Genomic DNA, 21,865 nt, shown 5'->3' with positions numbered 1-21,865 from the left:
TTCTTGTGGAATATGTATGTTGTTCCAAGAGTTTGAGCTCCACTGAAACTGTTCTATAGAAATTAGAACAAGTTAGTTGCAAGTATATTAATTTACTGGGGACAGTATGCTTCCAAACTCCAAGATAAAACTCTTCAATCAATTGCAACAAGTTCTTGTTTCTGCACTGAATGCAAGATGTCTTCCTCTCCCATAGCTGACACTCCAGGGAAGGCGGAGGGGAGGGAGGAATTAAGTGAGCAAAATGCATTTTCCATTGTTGAAATACTGGGCAATTTCTAGGAATATGCTTCCAGGACATGCTGTATGTTTTGTTTTGTTTTGTTTTGTTTTGTTTTTAATCACTGCGGAAATTACATCCTTCCTCCAAATATTTCCTTCTTTTGTGAAATCTTTATATGCATCACTTCTTTTCTGCTTAAATCACCTGACATTATGTTGCACAATGCACATGTTCCAAATTATCTTGAAGTAATGCCTCCCAAACTGCTGTATTGTATATATAAGTCAAGAGAAACCTGTTAGCGTTGCAGGAGGAAACAAGTCCCAGATGATAATCAGACTGACTGCAAACCTGCAAGTTGCTGGATTTTCAATACAGCAAAATTATATTCTTTCACTTATTCTCAATGCACTAGAACTCAGAGTGATCCAATAATATTGATTTGTGCTACATTCAGTAAAGCAACAAAAGAAGTGCTTCTTCAAGCGACACATAAAAACATTTATATAATACAGTTCTATTGGCTATGGGATCTAAAATTATAACCCCCGTGTTTAGAACCAAACAATGAAGCTGCCAACATCATGGCCTTCTTGTGAATTTCCCAGAAGTTACTAGAAGGCCATTGCTGGAGAAAGAATGTAGCATTAAATGGATCTTTGCTCTTATCCGGTAAGAAATCAGACAATTTGATTCCCTTTGATGCACTGATGTTAATTCATCAATCCCTAAAATATTTGAGAGGTGAGCATCTGAAAGAGCATCTCATCCTTTATACATCAGCTCAATACAGTACTAAGATTATCAGGACTTATGATCAGTTCTGCTGTTCTTGGAGGATTGTTGGATGGACATGCATGCCAGGGACCGGAGTTTTGAAATTCCTCATGTACTGCAGTGCTTTTGCCCCCTTCTGTCATGGACCGGAGTTTTGAAATTCCTCATGTACTGCAGTGCTTTTGCCCCCTTCACTGTATGCAAGTGGATAAATGAATCAAGCCATTTACCCTGGTTTGCAGGGGTTTCATTTTGACTTAGAACCCCATTATAAGACTCTAAGGTGATGGTCAGGCTTAGACGTGGGACAAAGCTCAGCCGAATCTATCCCTCTAGCATTTGTAGTTTTCCTCTCATGATTGGCCGGGTCTGGTAAAGTGAACTGACCCAAGGCAAAGGCCATGAATGTTTATGGAATTAAGGTTGCACAAGCAGCAAACCTCTTCTGCATCACATGCAGAACCACAACCAAAGGCTGCTGCACATGGCATGGAAGAGGGGTGCTGCTTGCACAGCGGTCGAGCAGGGCTCCAGCCCTAGCATGTGACACAGAAGGGGGATGGTGCTTGCACTTGATTCCTTGCAAATGCCCCGTGGGTCCTGGACACACTTACCAGGAACTTGGACACAGAAACATGACAAAGTGGATTGGAGTCCAGGGAAACGAGCCCAGGGATTCTGACAGATTCCCATTTCCAACATGGATTGCTATATTTTCCCTGGTGAGCCTATGCATTTAAAGAAATAAATATTCAGTAGCTGGATCCAGGTGAGTCACATTCAGCTTCCACTGAAAGCAGTATAAATACTCATGGTTACTTTGCATCTTGATTTCAATAGGATCTAACTATGACTGATTTATTCAGTGTCCAACTCAACATTTCATTCTGCTATAACACAGATTGTGTATGTTGATTATGCTGCTGAGCCATTGTAATTTTTTATGCATTTTAAAGTATTGTAGATCACTTTTTAGAACCTTGGAATAAGGGTATCCATCTTAGTAACATCTACTAGTACTACTACTACGACAACACGCACGCACACACGCACGCACACATGCATGCACACAGTATAACAATGTGTTTGCTTTGTATTAGCCCTGTCTGCAGGAAATCTGATGCTACCATTCTTATCCTATTTAATCTATCAACAAAATGGTATGTCATTAGAATAGTAGAATAGAATCTCTTATCTCAGTGCACAATACAGGCAGACATAAAAAGTGCAGAGCTCAACAGAAGGAGTGTACATAAGCCACATCTGGTATATAAAGGAATATGGCTGTGGGAAGTCCAAATAAATGAGGTGTTACTTTGTTTACAAATTCAAAGGTAAGCATTGCAGAACAGCGTAATGGCCAAATGGCCCATTAAGGCTGTCTGTCATGAACAGAAGTTCCTCTTTCAAGCAGTCAGAAGCCACAGACCACTTTCCTTGCAAAATATACTTTATTGCTCCCAACTACAAATCACCCAGAACATACACAGAGCAGTTTGTTGAACCCATCTCGGAACTTTACTGATGAACATCCTGGGCCCCATTCCCTTGAGATGGGCTTTCTGAAGGTGAGCACACTTCCTCTCTGTTGATGCCTTGCCAGGGGGTTGAGAACTGGGGGTGCCTGGTCTGCCTCGGAGAAATCCTCATTCCCAGAGACCCTTCCCACTGGCTGTACATCTTGGCCATTTCTAGGAACAGCCTGCCTAGGAAGCATCTGGCCTTGAGATAACCACCTCCACCTTCTTCATCTCAGAGTCTTGACCTAGCCCATCCTCCACAATCCCACTGTAACTTATTTCACTTTCTGATTCTGAATCATCTGGGAGGCAGCCAGCATTCCATGAGAATGATTGCCCCAAACTGCCAACCTTTTCACTCTCAACACTGTCAAGAGTTCTGTATTGGCACTTCTTCAGAAGAGCTCAAGTTTGGGATAGAACATGCCTGCCTTTGAAATCCCTCTCTCACTCCCAGCTTGGTATCGTGCAGTAGCATGGTTCAAGAGGCAGAAGAGGGAGAACAGAGATAACTTCTTGTTTTCTATTGTCTAGTAACATTTCAGAATTGGTCTCTTTATTTATGGAACCTTGCAGGTAATGATACAATGCTCAGCTATAGAGCTGAAGCAGAGTTTTACAGCTCACAGTAGCACCTCTTAGAATCTGGCACCTCTAAATTAAGAAGTGAAAGCTACTATATACTCTGTGATCTGTAACTTTTCCCCTAACCACCTTCAGCACTGATAAAAAAATTGCCCCTTTCCAGGGATTTTAGCTTCTTGGTTCACCCCTTCTTTTATTATAGTTGTCCCACAGATCTGGTTACATTTCTAGCTCCATATGTGTGAATAACATCATGCAGAAAACCCTAGGGAGTTAGAAAAACAGCCTAGATTAATCAGATCATATCAAGACCATGTTGTATTTCCCAGCTTTATCCATGGATACTGGCAATTAACCTGGACCTTCTGCATACAAAGCATATGTGTAACAAGTGATCTTTCTCTGTGCTTCTTATAACAGTGGTGCTAGAGAACCCTTCCTACTTCGTGAGAAAGGAACAATTGCACAGAAAATCATCCTGTTAGATGATTAAGGCCCACCCGTTCCTGCATCCACTTAAATTCGGGCCTTCATTCGTAGGCAACCCTGACCTGAAGGAGCAGTGGAACACAGGAACACCTTTGGTTGCATGAACCCAACCTAAAGCTTCCATGTGCAATTCCATGGCCACAAAATGATAGGCAGATAGGAGGACTGCATTACTGCAATGAAAGGCTCCTCTGGGCTTACTTGTGTAGGTGAGAGGATGTCAGAGCTGCTGGATTAACTTGCATATGTTGCAGTCTCTATATCGGATGCATTTTTGAATTGCCCAAGCAGAAGAAAAAGTAGTTTCATTACAGACTCTGGAATCAGAAGACATACTAAAGACTCTGTAAGCAAATAATATGTTTTGAATAATTTTTAAGAGTAAAACCATCCACAGTTAAGTAGTTCTTTTATTCTAATGGCCTTCAAATATAGAATTTTAAATACAGGATTATCTCTTTAAGTGGAATAAATGGGACTTAGATGTGTTCTATATAGTGTTATTTATATATTGGGCAGTATCTTATGTAGCCCACACACTAGTAGAATCTAGATCTACTATGGTCTAGAAGGTCTAGAATCCCAATGTAAGGGGAAGTAGTCATTTCTGGAATACAGAAAATCAGTGGAGTTCTCAGGAAGGGTGCTGTGCCTATCTGTTCCGATTCAGAAAGGAGCATCTTCACTCACATCTGTGTCTGCTTTTAGAACAAGCCAGAAATGAGTTACGCGCACACATTGTTGTGCTAGGGGTGAGTTCCAGTTGTGTAATGGAATGAGTGTGGATGCAGTGGACTCATTGATTCCTGCCCATTTTTACTAGCCATGAATCCATATTTAATTACTACTGAAGAGTGGTTGAATAGTATTATTGTTGTTGGCGCCATATTTAATCTGGATGGATGCATCTGAATCAACTGCACTGACAGATCCTCTCCCACCTCCTTCTTCTCTGTATCGCCCCACCCTCCCTGAAAGTGCAGAAAGGAGAACCTGCTGAATGGGATGAACTATGGTGTGTGTCTCCTGGGAAGGGTGTTCCACAAGTGGAACCCTTCCTTTCACAGAATCCAACTTTTGTTATTAAAAGTATATTCCATTACGCACAGTTTCAAATATGATAACATTCCAAATTGTATTTACATTTCTCAAAGGACAAAGTTGTAAATGGGTTCCTCAAATTTGTAAAGCATCTTGGTCTCAAAGTGTTACACAATCAAATCTGCTTAATGCATTTCAGTACTTCACTTCAGCACCTAACGGAATGGCTTCCCAGTTTCTAACATATTTTATGGAACACGACACTTCTCAAGAAACCTTTTTACTGTGCCCATTTACCACTGGTGCCAGATGTTAATATTAACAACAAAACATACAGAATGTTTTAAAGCCCTGGTATTGTAGCATAAGCATTCTGGAGATCTATGGGTTTGGTGCAAAGATGCCTCTTGTCCTATAAAACTGTCCTATGCTTTCAGTTGTCAAAATGTGGGTAACTCTGATAAGGCAAGAAAAGAAAAGATCCATTCCCGCAATTGCTCCTGGTTTCCCCCACTCCTCCCAGCCATTTACAGGCAATAAATAATATAACAAACTTTATGTGAGTGCAGAAGTTTTAAAGATTTTATTTCACCAAAATCTGTGCTGTAACAAAGAAGGTTTACCAGGCTTTCCTTAAAGGCCAGGCTGGTTGTTGAACTAAATGCATATTGTGAAGGATCAGCAAAGGGTCAAAACGAGCACTTCTGGTTTCTCTTCTCTTTAAATGATTTTTTAAACTTTACTTCAGGTTGTGGGACTTTAGTATTGCATTGACTGAGAAAAGAGCAGAAAATTGCCTCGCCTGTTCCCATTTATCTCACATTGAGTCAAGAATGTCCATAAGTAACGCACCGAAGAACCACTGCAGACAAAACTGTTTATCTCCAGAAAGCTTTTAAGCTTTTGCTGTCTGTATACAGAGAGAATTACAAATAACTCATTTGGAAGAAGGGATACAATGCCCAATGGGCCCTGTAGCCAATGCTCATTAGACAGCTGTGGAAATACAGCTTGAGTAACAAGTGTTGGCTGCGGAAATGCATGGTATATTAGATCCATCCAAGGAATGGCATGTAAACAAAGGAAGTCAGGGCATATCCTGGAAAACAACTGGAATGGCCCTTGCAACACCAGCTTTACAATGTTTACTCATGTGTAAGACAATTTTTTGTATAATTAGTTTTGCCTAATTATACAAAAATGATACTTCAGGAATTAGGTCACTAAAATCATGGACACATGCATTAGTGTCTTCTTTTAAGACACTAATATGTGTCAGTTCTAGAAGATATATCAGTGAAAGGATGGATATATTTGTTGCAGCCTCACTTTTATTTGTTCAGTTCAACTGTAAGCAATGTTATGAGTTTCAGCAAAGCATCACATATAAAATGATGGAGAAGTGAGAAACATCAGTGACCCATTTAAATATATTCAAGCACTGTATCTTGCTTCCTCCTTGATGAACTAAAAGTGGCTACACAGGGGAGCCAGCGCATATGATCTGCTATTCCCAAAAACTGCACTTGGCAGCTTGGCAATTTACTCAGAAGGTCAGTGAGATATAGAGCTACTTTCAGTATTACAACTGTCATAGGCTGAGTACATGGCAGGGAAAGGCTGCCTATATACTTACAGCAGGAGTGAGGACCTATTTTGGCCTGAGAGCACTTCCACACCAAGAAGGGGCTACATCAGACCACATCCAATAGTAAACAGGCTACAACTACACTGTCCCTTTCTATGAACCTTTTATTTGCTCATGCCACATCCCTCCATTCTAGACATAGACATAGAATTACCTGGACAGCCAAATACACACACCCCTTTACAACAGCTCACACACACTCTTTCTCCATGTATCCTCTGGGGTTGGTTCTGGACACTCTGTACCTTTGGGAAAGTCAAGAAAAATGCATAGCTGGACTCCTCCAGGAGGAAGCCAGGTGTCCCAAAGTAGCAGTTCACTCTGAAGCACTTTCTGGAAGGACAGGTGAGTGGTACATGGAGTCTTTGGGAAGCAGTACTTTGAAGCACCTGGAGCACATCAAAGTGTTGACTCACTAAGAAGCAGCTCCACCCATCCTTTTTCTTTCTCCAGAACACTTACCTGTTACCTCAGCAATGTCTGGAGTGTGGAAAGTGTGACAATCAGCCCCGTGTCATACCTACAGGAGCAGCAGCACAGGTGGTAGAGAGAGACCAGAGGACGCCAACACTCCTGGAGATCAGCAGTTGCTGCTTTGCATGTGCAAAGTGGACCTGACCCCTCTGGTACACCATGGACAGCGAGCAAGCATGAACTGAAGAGCTGGCAATCTCAGGCAGCCAAACTTGCATGAACACTGTAGACTTCATGGTTAATTGTACCATTGCCATACAAAATAACTAACTAACTAACTAACTAACTAACTAACTAACTAACTAACTAACTAACATCTGGAGCTGCAATGCAGTCTCCCAAATGTCTCGTAATTGATTGCTGTTCCAGGGATTGATAATGTCATGTAGAAGCATTCCAGCAAAAAAACAAACAAACAGTTGCAGTGGGTATGTGGCATCAAAAAGACTCTGTTTCCAAAAGGAAATCCTCATGGGCCAGATTAGGTCAACATACATGCCCCATGGCTTGCTTAGGGCAACATGATAATTGTCACAGTAAACGTAAAAGAGGCAATTGCATAGTATAATATTATATTGTAATAATATATAATAATATTATATTATGTAACACATAATGATTCAATTCAACTTTGATGCTACATCATTTGCTTCTTTCTGGTACTCTGGTGGGGCTTGTAATTGCATGCCTTTGTTTAAAGTCCATATATGGACTAGTAGCGATGGAACTTGCAAGGGTAATGGCTAGACTGACCTTCTGATCATGCCAGCAGCAATTTTATTTGCTCATTTATTCACTGTTGTTTTAACAAGCAAATGGATCTGGGCATATTTGTACATCGAACTTTAAGTTCAGCAGAATTTAAGCACACCTAACCTATTTGAATTTCCTTCCTTTGGTCATCAATTGGACAGGGAAAAAAGGCAGAAAACAAGAGAACTAAATGTCCCTTTCCATTGCAGCAGCAAATAAATATCAGGGCAGAATACATGGAACTGGTATGAAAAGTTTCCTCCCTCCAGTCTCTCAATAATAACAGAACAAGAATTAGAAATCTGATGAGATGTTTAAAAAGGGGGTGGGAGTTAGAAAGTGCATATTCAGGGCCATGTATCATTGCTTTTTGCCTGTAGCTGACAAAAAAAGTCAGCAAATGAATCCTTCAGCTCACTTGCTGCACTTACTATAAATTGCTCTTCCAGCCATAAAACGGAATTTAGTGTGGCTGGGATATCAAAGGCTTTGGATCTTTCTTTTGTGCTGTCCTCATGGTTTTCTTTTCACTTTCTGTAGAAGTGTTTTGCACATCATTGCATATATGAGTTCCTATCTTCCTCTGAATTAACTCATGCTGAAACACACTCACAGAGAAACAGTAGCATCCTCCCCATGAGCTGATAAGGACATTCAGCTCTCTAAAGGATTGTACTTAACATGGGAGACTGTGCAGAATGTCTAGTCTGTGACAATGACCTCCTTTAATACTGATGATTGCTCCCTAAAACTTCATGCCTGATAGAATGACTCAGAAAGATTGGCTGCGGAATGGATTTCTCTGTTGCACCATAGGATGGCTTCCCTTTTCTACATTTTCAGAAATGTAGACATCTTTTCGCCATTACAATTCAACCACAATACAATGCATTTAGATCCAGCACTTCCTGATTCCCAGTCTGGTGCATGTTGTTGTTTTTGTTTGTTGCTTTAACTGAAGTGTGCGAAGTACAAGAATTTTGGGTTCCGATTCATGGCAATTTCCAAATGCCTGAAACTAAAGGTCATTAAGAGCTGTCTCATACAAGAGTTATGAACTATTCTGTGCCATTCATTCAATTTTATTGTAAAAGAGAAAGAGAGAGATGGACACATATGGACTAAGAAAAGTGACTGCCTCTGCTCTGTAAATAACTTGGGATACTGAGACTGGAAGCAGTGTCTCACTGTGTCTCTAACTCTGGATATATGAATCCAGACGGTGCCACCACTCGTCAATAGTGGGTAGGAAGCTTCAAGAATTTTAGGGGTTATTTTGCCACCAGACCCCTCATATACATGTAGGCTTCATGTTTCCTAGCAGAAAAAAAAAGAATTTTATTTTCTATTTCAGGGTATGAGGCCCCTGGAAGGCAAGCACACAGGTACAACTTGCCCATGTTTGATGCCAGAGACATTGATTTTCCTGATCATGCTCACATCATTGACTACTTGTGGAGCATAATACAGTATTTTATGACATTGGAAGACAAATATGCTCTATTTGACATTACAGAAGGATAGGGGAACCAGGCACATGCCTGATATTTTTGAGTGACAGCTGCTTGTATATCATCAGTATACAGAATCATAAATTTAGTTTTAATTTGCTTATCTTCTGATCGAAACTAGAGTCAAAGAAAGAAAGAAAGGAAACTTCTGTATTGTCTGCATCTGAACATCATTCTCCCTCTTTCCTCTGTTCATACTCACTGATTGAATGAAGAACATCCAAAATTAGATTGTGAAAATATTTGATGTAAGAGGAACTGTAACATAGACAGGAACTATAAAGATGTTTACCCTGGATAAATTCTGTCCTAGAATGCACTCAAAGTTATGTGCAAGTTGACCTGCAGAAGGAAATCTCTTTAAACACTGCCCTGGGCAATGGCATGACCTTAAAACATATTACAGCTCCAGTAACTTGCTTTGCATTTTATGGAACTGCTTGGAAGGAAGAATACTAAAACAAAGGATAAAGCTTGGATTAGGAAAACAACAAAAACATTCATAACCTAGAAGTGGAGTAATACAATGCTCAGTTGTTTTGATTATGAACATCTTTATTCATTTTTGCTAGCAGCAGAGAGATTCTACTCCACATTCCTTTCATTACTCCAGTAGCATCCTCTAGGGCAAGGATGGCCGGCCAAATGTGGCCCTCTGTGTTTGGGCCCTCAAGTCCCTTGATTCTCTTCCTATTGGCGATGGTGACTAGAAATGATGGCTATAGTAGGCCAAAACATCTGGAGAACCCTACTGGCTTTTATTAGATAGTAGAGGCAAGGATCCAGTACAGATGTAGTCACACAAACCTGTCCAAGCACCTTGCTGACATTCTCCAGCTGTACTAACTGGAACTCATCCAACACAACTAGACCTGACTGTGCACTAGATGTCTCACCTGATTCAACTGCTATAGCAGTGGAGTTCAAGTACTGGTGAATACAAGAGATTTTGTCCTGGAAGTTCCTTGTGAATCTATTACTGATGGCCTCAAATGGCAATTCTGGACTCCAGATTCTGAAGAGTTCTGCTGGGCAGCCGATAGAAGATTGAATGGAGGCAGTCAGATATTGCTTCTCTGCCACTCTTGCTTTTTCCAATATATTTGACTGTAAACACACGCCAGGACTCAACTGTATTCACCAGCAGTTTTCCTCCATCTGCGCTCAAGCCATCTCCTGATGTGTTTCAACACTCTCAGCTCCGTGGTATACTACAGAGCCATACAAGCTCTACTACAAAACTTTGGCTATCAGATGGTATAGAAATGAAATAAATAAATAAATAAATAAATAAATAAATAAATAAATAAATAAGGTTAGGGTTAGGATTTCATCATATTTTAACAATAGAAACTGCATATTTGCATGTTTTCCAAACAACTCAAAGGGGGTACCTCAAAGCTTCCACAATGAAGAAGGAAAATACTTCTCACTCATTCCAGAGTGTAGGGCATTGAAAAGTGAACTAAAACTACAGTACACCAGTTGCATGCTAGACACAAGGAAGAACTTCCTAGCCATCAGAGTAATATGAGAGTAGAACCAGTTGCCAGAGAGGTTGTGTGCTATTGCATGGTAGAGACATTCAAGAAGAAGCTAGACAGTTATCTGAGTGGGATGGTACAAATGGCATCCTGAACCAGCAGGGGCTTGGATCTGTTGGCCTTCCTGGCCCCTTCCCACCTACTCTTCTGATTCTATTCTATGCATAATGTTGGATGCTTGATGAGTTGGCAAAGTGACCTCAGAGAATGGTTAAAAGGGGTGATCTGAGAGGCAGGTTCAAGTGAAGATAGAATAGACCAATATATGAGGGAACCTGCAGCAGCTCCAGGTTCTTTTGTTCTGAGGGACTGCAGCTAGGTGAGTGAAAAAGCCTCTGTAGTGAAAAGGATGGACCAAGAGAATGGGGAGGCAAAGATCATCTCCCATTTTGCATTGGAAAGGCATCACAACAGGCCTGTATCTAAAGGGGCTTTCAGTATGCCTTCAGAATGGCAAGCATAATGTTTCTTGTTTATTAAACCAAAGTGGTGTAGAAAATTCAGTGCTGGGTTAGGATTCAGGATAACTGGTTTAAAACTCTATTCTGCCATGAAGCTCATTGGGTAAGCATGGGCAATGGCAGCAAGAATGACTTTCTTAGAGGAATAGTTGGATAAAATATTACTACAAACACTAGCAGTGATAATTACAGTGAGGGAAATATAACTACGAATATGGAAGAAAGAATATACAGTTCAGCATTATATACTCTATATTCCTCATTATATTATGGGGAAAAAGCAAGCAAACAATGTTTGCATTTGGAAATATATGAACAAAAGTGCTTCTGTTCAGAAAATTGTGCACAAAAATGTGTATATGTGAAAGAATGCATACAAAAACTTTGTATTTAGATAAATATGTATGAAAATATATGTTCATGTGAACTTTTTTAAAAAGGCAAACTGATATGGAAATGTAACAGAATGAATTTTACGAAGAAAAAATAAGAAACTGATCATAACTGAACTTGACAGCTTAGTCCATCCTTAAGAGATATATAGTCAAGGACTGCCACAGAAAAAGATGAAATTAAATGATAGTAAACTTGACACTTGGAAAAGAAGTGAAAGCAAGGGAAAATAATCCTTAGCACTTTTAAAGTACTTAACTTGTCCAGATTACTGTGTAAACATTTAATTAATTAAGATCCCTCCCTTTTTAATGAAGTGAAGAAAGCAGGGAAAAGCTAGAAATGTTAATGTACAGTGCATTGGGCATGTGCCATGTGTTGTACTGTCATTACCGATAGTTAATTAGCAGAAGAATGAGGAGAATTTTTTACAACTTGATAAGGACAGAGAGGCAATCCTCTCTCAATATGCTGAAAGGAAAAGAGTATAGATGTGGAGTAAATAGCCATTTTGATGTTTCCAAATTAGTATCTTAACAATTAGGATAGAAAAGTAAAATACCTAGTATCGTTTCTCGATTATTTAGCCATGCCAGCTGCATAGATATGATGCCATTCATTTCACACAATTAGGAATCATGAAAACAAGTGTTTCCCCCCAGTGCAAATAGCAAAGACAGGACCCAATCCAGATCAGAAGGGCAAGGCTTATAGGCACCCATCCCCAAACTCCTTTTCTCCCTTCCAGCTTCACATACACGGGGGGGGGGGGGGGGGGAGACAGAGAGACAGAGAGAGAGAGAGACAGAGAGAGACAGAGAGAGACATGGTCTCCATGACTGCATGGCTAGTGCTTTCATCGAATTTAGCCCTCAGTTCTAAACTACAGGATGCACATGTAGGTTTAATGAACAAGATTTATTCAAGTATGAACAAGTATGTTGATTGTCTTCTTTCTCTAATAATCCAGCAAAGATTGTTGTTACCCCAAAGTATCATTGGAATATGCATTAAGCACACACAGTTCCATATTTAGAGACCTCACAAAACACATGCAAGGAACATTTCCAAAGATACAAAACTGAACTTTCCTTCATCAATAACAGACATGATTGATTTCCATAATTTATATCCTCTCCTTCAAAGGTCAGCATATCTTTCACCCACCACATTCAAACATTTGGACAGACTGGGGATAGATAAGATGTAAAATGAAAAAATATTTTGAAATGGAGCACTTTAGATCTATTTCTGTACCAGGAATTGGACATTCTTTTTGATAACCATATGGATTAATAACCACATGTCAGTGGTGCTTGTCCTCTCTCCTTCCCTCTATCTTTCTCTTTTCTGTTTTGATGTGGGAAATGGTTCAGGAAAGTGGTATTTGCAAATAAAAGGAAGACAGGAAGACAGACAGATTGCATGTTCGAATAAACTCAGGCCACGTTTATCTAAAGCACATCTGCAGAGGTTGGAATGGTGAGTCTGCTACTTTTTCACAGGTGACTATCCTGTATTATTATCAGGCAAGGCATTCAACCCCTGCCAGGTGGTGTCTGAACATGCACTTCCATGCATGTTAGTAGCCTCCTGTACCAGCTCCTCCCAGAAGGTCTGTGTGATTGGGGTGAATCAGCTTCAGAGGCAAACCTTATCTCCACATGTGGAGCCAAACCCTGGAACTGCCAATCACTGTTAAAGTGTGCATGGATGCTCACCAGCATGGAAGCCAACAGAATAATGCCTGCATCTGCCTACCAGAGGGAGAAGTAAAGTTCTGCTGAACCCTTTAGCCCCTGCACACACTTGCTGGAGGCCCTGTTGCAGATCTGCTGATCACAATTGTTCTCAAAATCCGATGGTGAATACAGTCTTGCCTACACAGCTCCCTCTAAATCTGTGAAATCTTCTGATGGAGAATGAACTGATCATGAAAGAGACATCAAGTATGTTGCAAGTCCCAGAATACCCTATTTTACATGCCTCAGTGACCCTTTCTGGGCATGTCCCAGTACCACCAAGCAACATGTGTAAGACATTCAAGTGAAGGATTTACATCACAGGCCATCTGTAGCTAGCCAGGCATAAGTCTGTGAAAGACTGCAAAATCACAGCCTTGCCATTTTGTGGCCCAAAGGTTGTCCCTCCCAGGTGCATTACTTGTAAAGGGGGATATGCACCACATGCTGCCAGAACAGTGCAGAAACGAAGAATTAACTTCCTGCTATGTGTGCCCCATCACAGCCTCTCAGGTTGACCCAAGCTGAGTCAGAGCCACCACACGGTGTACAAACCCACCTCAGCTTCCACATTCATCAACAAAGGAAGGCAACTCAATTAGGTCATAGGGACCACATATAGTATTTTCGTTAGTATATGTTACGATGATCAAACCAGTCAATCTTAAAGGAAATCAACCCTGCCTGCTCTTTAGAAGACCAGATACTGAAGAGAAAACTCAAATATTTGGCCACCTAATGAGCAGGAACAACTCACCGGAGAAGACAGACCCTGATGCTGGGAACGAGTGATGGCAAAAGGAAACGGGGATGGCAGCGGATGAGGTGGCTAGAATCACTGGGGCAGTGGGTGTTCAAATCTCAAAAGGCATGTTGGTACACAAGAAGATGGAAGTGACTCATTCTAACCTTCAAAGCCTGTCTTGAGATTCATTTACAGAACCTTCAGAATCAAGCAAGAAAATACAACAAGAAAAATAACAACTTTTAAAAATTCTGATGGAACAATGAGTGGCAGTGACAATAACTGCATTAGTTTAGTCAGATAATAGCACAATGGCTGACAGGCATGCATTAGAAGCCTTTAGTATCATTCCTTTTATCATATTGCCATTGAAGGGCCATTGATTCTTCTACTCTTGCCTCTAAAGATACTAAAATCTGAAGTTTTATCAGCTTGCATTTATTTAGTTTTCAGCCACTCAGAACATTCCATGCAATGGAATAGTGTAACTCAAGAGCCTACCCTGCATATGTCCCAAGGCCTATAACATTTGGAAAGTTGAAGAAACTGCTAGCCTAAAGTTTACTTGATGCAGACTTTTAGCTACCCTCATTTTATGCAGACAATTGTTCATATTGAGAAAGAGTCTCTTGATTTTTGTGAAACACTCTTTGTGATCTGCAGCACATTTCTCTCTCCCTCCCTTCCCAATGACAAACATCAGCTGCTAGTCCAGGCAAAAGGATCATTAGTGATGAAAAAGCTAATCTGTCATAGATATAATGCACCATGTATGTTTGATACATCTCATAAATCATAAATTAGTGTAAAGAACTGAAAGTCCTCCCAGGAGGGTAGCAAATTCACAATGTTTTCAGACGGTTGGTTTAGAACTTTAAAAGAAAATGTAGTGCACATGTAACAGTGATGAAAATAGACCATTCCTGCTAATGTGAGAGAAAGGGGGGGGGGGGGGGGGGAGAGAGAGAGAGAGTTTTTTCTAAAATAAAAGACAATTTTGTGTCTGTAAGACACATGAGAAAAACAAAAGGTGAACTTAAGTCATCCTGTTGCCTGCAGAGAGAGAGAAGGGAGAGGGAGAGCAAGAGGGAAAAATTCCTATTGTGTCACTACAGACACAAAGCTCAATGAAAGATGAAAGGCCATTTGTCCTGTTACAAATTCTGCCCCCCACCCTATCCATCAGAAATAAGTCCACAGCAAGAACAGCACAGGGCATGATGCTCACAGAAAACCCAGCCATTTGGATCAACCTGTGGACTGACCCCAGTCAGGTGCTGTGCATCTCTTACGAGTGTTGGTGAGGCGTGGAGACCCTCTAGCGAGTTGGAATTCTGTAACAGAAGAAATACCGTTCCTCTTTCCTTTCGCCCGGAGTTGCCAGCAATGTAGTTAGACGTGTGCCCTATCAGGCTGCCTGAGCCAGGCTGTGAAGGTTTCTTTCTGGGTTGTACACAGATCCTTCCCAATATAACTTCTGCTTAGCAGTTTGATTCCCATTTGTTAGTGCTAGAGTCTCCAGCAACTGCCACTCACAAGGAAGTTCTGAGTTGCATCTTCTATCAGTGACCGCAAGCATCTTAATCTTTTTCTTCTACTTTATTTAACTTGTGTTATATGCTTGAAACTAGGATAGAATCTAGTCTTCCACAGCTGTTTTGTGTCCTTGCCCATGCACTCTAGAACTTCCTTCCATTTTTCTTCCTTCTCTTGAGGGCAAGTCCTCAATTTCTTCAAATGTACCCTTATCAGAACTGAATGCCTCTTCATCCTTACCCAACCTTTCTTCGCGTACTTCTCTTTATATTCAATTCACTTTATACATTATCCTCCAGTATCACCTTTTAAAGGATCCTGTTCTTTCTTATTTGTTGTTCATGATTCATACCTATATGGTACTAAATTTTATCTGAATGTTTCTATAAATATGTTTCAGAGGAAAACTTATTCCTCTTCCAGTTAGGTTCTGTTGTGAGCTGGCATTCCAAAGCCACAGGGTGCTTTCCCTTCAAAGTGTTCTTTATTGATCAAAAGCATAAATCACTCAGAATGAATATATGAACATGCACAGAGTGCTTTGTTGAACCCAATCTAGTAAGCACCTCCAGGACTTTTTGGGAGGGGCTTTCTTTAAGTGAGCCACAGTTTCTTTCTTATATAAATTCTGCTTCATTAGACTTATTATGTGAATTGTTATATTGCTTCTCAGATATTTCAATTATTTTACTTTCCTAATTTGCAACACATAGACATATTTGTTACAACATAATGGTCACTAATATATTTCCTTTTTCTCATTTACTTTTGGTCTATTTTTCTGAAAAAAATGAATTGCATCAAGTAAGTTCTGTTACTTTCCATTCTTATCTGCCATTATCACCATTTAATCTTTCCAATTTACTTATCCTGGGTCTACTATTTATTCTGTTTTGTTAATTCCACCCTCTATAAATATGTTAACCAGAACAGAGGATGGTGAATAGTTTTTACAGAGCCCTTCTATACTAATTCTGACTCTTTGTTAAATAACTTTGGTTCTAACAATCATTCCTGTTTTGCATCATTTATATATTCTGGTCCAAGCCTTTAGAATTTAGAAATACATTATTTTATAAATCTTGTAATTCATGAAAAGAAATGGTCCTGTGACTAGAGTGGAACTACTGGGCAGAAACAAACCAAGTATGAGAGACATGGAGCATCCTAATTTACTGAATCATGTATTCTGCTGGATTTAGGTGTCCTTTTCTAACCATCTGGAGTGTTGGAACACTTCCCAGCTCCCTGGTCTCTGTAATACACACTGAATCTCTGTTTTTTTTAAGACTTGTCATGTTCACAAGAAACTATTTTAACTAGATAATTAAATTTGTTTCCAATTAAAAACAGAACCCTTGGGTTTGTTAAAGTCTCCAGATCATTTTTGAAGAAACAAGTTCTGATCTTACAAGGCTAACGTAGTCATGATTTAATCATATAATGTATGTGCATTATCTGCAGGGAAGTTATGTAATCTAGCATGACACTAACCAGAGGGACACTGCAATGTCCCCTGATTTGGGTGCTGTAGATGTCAGCATTTACTGAACATAAATGGCTTGTATTATCTTCCAGGTAAGACCTGGAGGTGAAACAAGCCTCAGCATCTGTCTCCGGATGATTTCTAGATGTTATATTTTCAGAAATGTGGATTCTCTGCAAATGAACAGAAAGATCTCCAGCCTCATTGTTGATGGTTCAGTAGTAGACCATCAATGATATATGGCTCTGACCTTTAGGCATCTCCCTCAGGGTACCTTCTTTATACTTTCTTCTGAAATATGAAATTAAATTCCGAATCTAGCTATTGAACTCTGTTCTACAACTGATGAGTTTGGCTCAGAACAGTGGCAGGGAACTTTTTCTTTTTTTAATCGCAAACTCATACACTGCTGGGTTGAATAGCCAGGACTGGGCATCCTCATCACAGCCTAGAAACATTTTGATAGCCAAGTGTGCCTATGTATTCAGTGTTATTGGGCTGTTCCACCAAAACGTTATGAACAGTATATACAGGGTGCATTTCACCCACACAGCAACTTCAGTGGTTATGAACACACAATGGCTCAGAAATACATACATTTCTGCATTTCCAACACTCAGTCTCAACACTCATCTCTACAAGATAGGGCCAAAACAGATGCTATTCTAAATGTACACTAGCTGCCACATAGGGTTTTGTGGACTATATGTTTGTGTACTGTGTACTGTTGGCTCAAGAAGAAAGAACAATTCTTTTGAAACAAGAAAGAACGTCTGCAAATATATATCCAGAGCACAGTTTGGCCATTTTTGAGAGCAGATTACTAACAGGCCTGTTGCACTAGCTCACTTTTCTCACAGTTCCATTCTACTATATTAATCCATCAGTTCTTCTACTGTTATCACAAAATATGCCTGCACACATGCTCAGTATATTCAGAGTACAGAATAGCATAGCATAGCATAGCATAAATGTATAGTAAAGCAAGATGCCCAAGGCTGTGATGCATACCTTCCCCCACAAGCTACATTCGAATCCAAGAAATTGTGGTACTGTAGTTAAGGCTGTTGGATTATGTTCAGGTAGACACCAAGTCATCTTGGTCAGTCATTCTTTGCCTGTCTAACCTATCTCTCAGTGGTGTTGAGAAAATACAGTGGGAAGGGGCAAGTTGGACTCCCTGGTTGATGCGGTTCTTTTGGCTGAGGCATCCAGTGCACCATCTGGTCTGAGTTTATTGGATGAGTTTCAGTAGTTGAGACTTAAGGATGGGGATAAGGTGCTTGATTTTAACTCTAGGCCTACTAACTGTATGCTCATCCCTTGCCCATCTTGGCTGGTCACACAAGGTAAGGAGGGGGTGCACCACTGGGTCCAGGGGTCTGTGAATGCCTCATTAAGAGAGGAGCAGTCCCAGCCTTGTTAAAAGAAGCTGTGATTAGACCACTCATGAAGGCCAACCTGGACCCGGGAGATGTTAACAACTGTAACTTAGTCACTAATACGTTCTTGGGTAAGTTGTTCAAGGGGGTGGTGGCTGGCCAAATCTAGGCTTTCTTGGATGAAATGGACCATGTTGATCCATTTCAGTTGGAATTGAGCCCAAGATTCAGAACAGAAACTGCCTTGATTGCCCTGTGGGATGACCTTTGCTGGAAGAAAGACCCAGTTGGTTCTCCTGAACCTGTCAGAGGCTTTCGATACCATCAACCATGGTATCCTTCTGGACAGGATGGTAGAACTGGGAATAGGAGGCACTGTTCTACAGTGGTTTCACTGGCCGTGCCCAGAAGGTGGTGCTGGGGAACTCTGACATTTATACCATGGAGTCCCACAGGGCTCTGTCTTATTCCCCCATGCTTCAATATCTACATGAAACTGCTGGAAGTGGTCATCAGAAGGTGTGGGCTGATATCATTAGTACACGGATGACACTCAGCTCTACTTTTCTTTTTCATCTGACACAGGTGTGGCAGTAGCTGTTCTGAATGGATTGGATGAGGGCCAATAAACTGAAATTTAATCCAGATACTGTTGGTGGGGGCACTGTCTGTTCATATGGGTGATGTCTTGCCTGTCCTGTACAGGGTTACAATCCCCCTAAAGGACTGGGTTTGTAGCTTGGGTATGCTCTTGAACTCTGAATTATTGCTGGAATTCCAGGTATATTTGGTGGCCAAGAGCACCTTCTATCAGCTAAGACTGATGTATCAGCTGCATCCCTATCCGGACAGACTGGACCTGGCAACAGTTATTCACGCACTGGTAACTTCTTGCCTGGATTATTGCAATGTGCTTTATGTGGGACATCTCTTGAAGATGATCTGGAAACTTCAACTGGTCCAGAACAGGGCAGCCAGGCTGATTATGTGGACTGGCAGATATGATCATACGAAGCCAGTCCTGTACCACCTTAACTGGTTGCGAAGAGAGCTCTGTGCTCAGGTCAACATGTTAACATTAGTGTCTAAAGTCCGAAATAGTTTCGGGATGGCGTGTCTAAAGGAACACCTCTTCCCATATGAGCTACCCAACTCCTTAGATCAGCCTTCTCCAACCTTGTGCCTTCCAGCATGTTTGGACTGTTACATCCAGAATTCCCAGTCAATGGCACTGCTGGATGGGAATTCTGGGAGTTGTGGTCCAAATGCCTCTGAAGGCTGCCTTTGATTGTCATCTGAGGCACTTCTGCAGGAACCCCCTTCCGAGGAAATAAGAAGGGTGGCTACAAGAAGAACGGTCTTTTTGGAGTGGAACCCTGACTTTTGAATGAGCTCCCCAGAGAGGTTTACCTGGTACCCTCTTTGTATTCTTTTTGGTGCCTGGCAAAGACCTTTTTCTTTCACCAGCTTTTTGTTAGGTTGGTTTTAATGATGGTATATTTTAATACAGAGTGTGGTTATGTCTTTTATGTAATTGTAGGTTCTCTTAAGATGTGACATGGGTATGCTTTTATTGTTTTATGATAAACAGTTTAATATTGTGTTTTAACATTTTATGCAATCAATTATATGATTTGATCATCTGTAACCCACCCAGGGAGCAATGTGGCTAATGGGGCGGGCTAAAAATCTAATAAATAAATACATAAAGTGCAGTCACTGTGTATGCTAAATCCTCATTTCCCTGGAGGAAAGGAAGGAATATCAATAATTTAAAAAGAAGCATCCCCAACTAATTCTTAGGCAGATGGGCTTGTCTTTCTCTACAATAAAGTGTTCAGGCAACAAACCACCCACATATTCTTGCAGGTAGCCTTAAAAATGTGCAATAACTCATTAACTTTTTTTTATTACAATGATTTTTAAATGCTTTCTTAACTATCAATGCAGCACCCATTTTCCTGTAGGATTTCTGACCCTGAGAGAATGAGAAAGAGAAATAAAAAGAGAAACAGAAACAAAGAGAGAATATAAACGGCAAATTGGCTATTGTGAGAAAAGTGTGAAAGCATTTCTTCTATATTTACTTATTTTACATAATTCTTGGCTGCCTTTCAGGGCAGGAGACCTATTTATTGTGGCTACATATGTAGCTTATGTAAGAACAGTATATCGTTTCCTTCTAAGAGATGCTGTAGTGCAATATTCAACAGTTCTTTTCTCAAAAGCATGAGAAACTAAGCCATTCTTGGTACAGGAACATAATGAATAATAATAGTTTTTAGGATGTTCTGTGTCCTTAGCCCTGTTTTAATGCTAAGCAGGGATGTACATTTAGTATGTAGCCTCCAGGATGAAAGAAGAGTGGGCTGGCTGCAGACTGACTTGAGTCAGTGAGTGCTGAGTCCTCTTCATGGAAGCCAAAGCAAACACTTGGGTATTGGATGTGACCATAAATTAAATTCTCTTGCATTCTCTTGCAATCTAGTGTCACAGGTCAGGTTGCACTGTGAAGATTTTAAAAAGATTAGGGCACTCTATTGGTATAATAAATAGACTGTTGGTACATAAGATCAAACAAAAATCATTATTGACTTGTCAAGAATTGTTTCGTGTTGCCTGTCTCTTAAGTTATTGTATACTCAACCTTATAATTTAGTGGCTACAACCTCATTAGCCTTTCAATTTAGAAGCAATTACATTCTTTGGTGCTTTGGTTTAACCTGTAATAAAATAACCTGTAATTCTATACTTTCTATACTGCTGCTATGGACAGCAATAGAAGGTTTCCTAAAAGGGCCTACAGGATTTTGAACAATTTTGTTTAAGGGAAAATGGAGAGAGGGTTTTCACAGATAACACTCTAGTATGTCTAATCATCAATGAGCACAGAATTCTCAGGACCTTGAAAAACTGTTCACTGCACTTTGACCTTTCTACAGTTTGTTGTGTTACAACCTGGAATTGAAATGGATTTAACGTGATGTTCATAATGACACAAACATTAAGAAAAACAAACCAACAGCTGCTGGCTGCATAAGCATCAACCCACGTTGTTGCTAACAGGAATTATTTAGGCCTATCACAACTTTTATATTACTCTGTATTACAAATCCAGAATGAAAAACTCAATAAAGGACAGTAGTTAGAAGCTTCTTGCTTTGATTTCTAAGGAAAGGGAAAGTGGAGAGGCAAAAACAACTCTAGAGGAAAAACTGTTTCAGTCTGCATGGCACCTGTGTCTAGGTGGAGGTTCACGTTTCAGCAGGACAATAATTCTAAACATACAGCCAAAATAACATGGGAGTAGTTGCAAAACAAGAACTTGAAAGTTTTAGAATGGCCCAGTCAAAAGCTAGACCTCAATCTCATTAAGAATGTTTGGCAAGATTTCTGTAAAGCAATGGTCCCCACACAACCTGAGAGTTTAGCCATGAAAAATGGGCAAACATTGCAGGATCCAGATGCTCAGAGCTGATAGAGGCTTACCTAAGACAACATGTGGCTGAAATTGCCATCAAGGAAGTTTCTATTAAGTATTGACTTGGGTGTATG

This window comes from Varanus komodoensis, unplaced genomic scaffold (assembly GCF_004798865.1).
Source record: "Varanus komodoensis strain SLA01 unplaced genomic scaffold, ASM479886v1 scaffold1, whole genome shotgun sequence".
NCBI classification, from domain to species: Eukaryota; Metazoa; Chordata; class Lepidosauria; order Squamata; family Varanidae; genus Varanus; species Varanus komodoensis.
Note: the sequence above shows the minus strand (reverse complement) of the source record.